Source organism: Otolemur garnettii, unplaced genomic scaffold, assembly GCF_000181295.1.
Source record: "Otolemur garnettii isolate 467f Iridium unplaced genomic scaffold, OtoGar3 scaffold00313, whole genome shotgun sequence".
NCBI lineage: Eukaryota > Metazoa > Chordata > Mammalia > Primates > Galagidae > Otolemur > Otolemur garnettii.
The window spans coordinates 159133-160938 of NW_003852708.1; positions in this window are offsets into that span (position 1 = coordinate 159133).

Here is a 1806-nt window from a genome sequence, read left to right on the forward strand (position 1 = left end):
TTTTTTTTTTTTTTGAGACAGAGTCTTATTTGTCACCTGTGGTAGAGTTCTCTGGCATCACAGCTCACAGTAACCTCAAACTCTTAGGCTCAAACCATTCTCTTGTCACCAGAGCAAGACCTCATCTCTAAAAATAGCTGGGTGTTGTGATGGGTACCTGTAGTCCCAGCTACATGAGAGGCTGAGGCAAGAGGATTGCTTGAGCCCAAGAGTTTGAGGTTGCTGTGAGCTATGACGCCATAGCATTCTACCAGGGGGACAGAGTGAGACTCTGTCTCTAAATAAACAAATAAATAAATAAAATAATTTTTTACATTTTTTTTGGTATGTCTAGAAGAGGGGATACTCTATCACATCCTCTACCAAGACATCAATTCTGTGAGAGTCTCCTTGAGTCTCCTTTTTTTTCTTTCCCAAACCCTTGGGCTCAAGCAATCCTCTTGCCTCAGCCTCCCAAGTAACTGGGACTAACAGGCACCCACCACAATGCCCAGCTATTTTTTAGAGATGGGGTCTTGCTCTTGCTTAGGCTGGTCTCAAACTCCTGAGCTTAAGCAATCCACCCACCTGGCAAAGATATAATTCTTAATTTTATTAGTTTTCTATAACTGGCATAACAAATTGCCATCGATTTATTGTCTAAAACCAAAAAAAATAGTATCTATAGTTCTGCACGTCTGAAGTAAAATATGTCTCACTGGGCTAAGATAATGGTGTTGGCAGGGCTGTATTACTTTCTGGGGGCTCTAGGTGAGACTCTAGAGCATTGGTTCTCAACCTTCCTAATGCCATGGCCCTTTAATATAGCTTCTGTGGGTCACGACCCACAGATTGAGAACCACTGCTTTAGAGCCTTTAGAGTCTAGAGGAAAAGGCGTTCCTCCCTTTTCTAGTTTCTAGAGGCTGCAGTCATTCTTTAGCTCATAGCCCACCCGTCTTGAGTCCTCACATGGAATCACTCTGACCTTTCTTCTACCTCTCTCTTCCACTTGCAAAGACCCTTATGTTATTAGAGTCCTTACATTGGGCCCACCTGGGGGATCTAGGCTAATATCCCTACCTTGAGGTCAACTGATTAATAAATTTAATTCCTTCTGCTACCATAATTCTTGTTAGCTATGTGTCTTTTTTTTTTTTTTGAGATAAGAGTCTAACTTTGTCATTCTCAGTAGAGTTCTGTGGCATCACAGCTCACAGTAACCTCCAACTCTTGGGCTCAAGTGATTCTCTTGCCTCAGCCTCCCAAATAGCTGGGAGTACAGGTGCCTACCACAACACCCGGCTATTTTTAGAGATGGGGTCTCATTCCAGTCTCAAACTTGAGAGCTGAGATAGTCCACCTACCACTCCCAGAGTGCTAGGATTATTTATTATTTATTATTTATCTGGCTCACAGTTCTGGGGCTGGCAAGTTGAAGAGCATGGTGCCCGTACCTGGCAAGAGTCTTCATCCTGTATTAGTCCACAGCAGAAGGCACAGGGCAAGAGAAGGCTACAGTGAGAAAGCAAGAGAGGGCTGGACTTACTTTTTTTTTTTTTCCCAGACAGAGTATCACTGTGTTGCCCTCAGTAGAGCGCTGTGGTGTCACAGCTCACAGCAACCTCAAATTCTTGGACTTAAGTAATTCTCTTGCCTCAGCTTCCTAAGTAGCTGGGACTCACCTTAATACCTGGCTATTTTTTGGTTGCAGTCGTCATTATTGTTTAGCTTGCCAGGGCTGGGCTCGAACCCACCAGCCTCAGTGTATGTGGCTGGTGCCCTACTTGCTGAGCTATAGGCTTACTTTTTTTTTTTTTTTTTTTTTT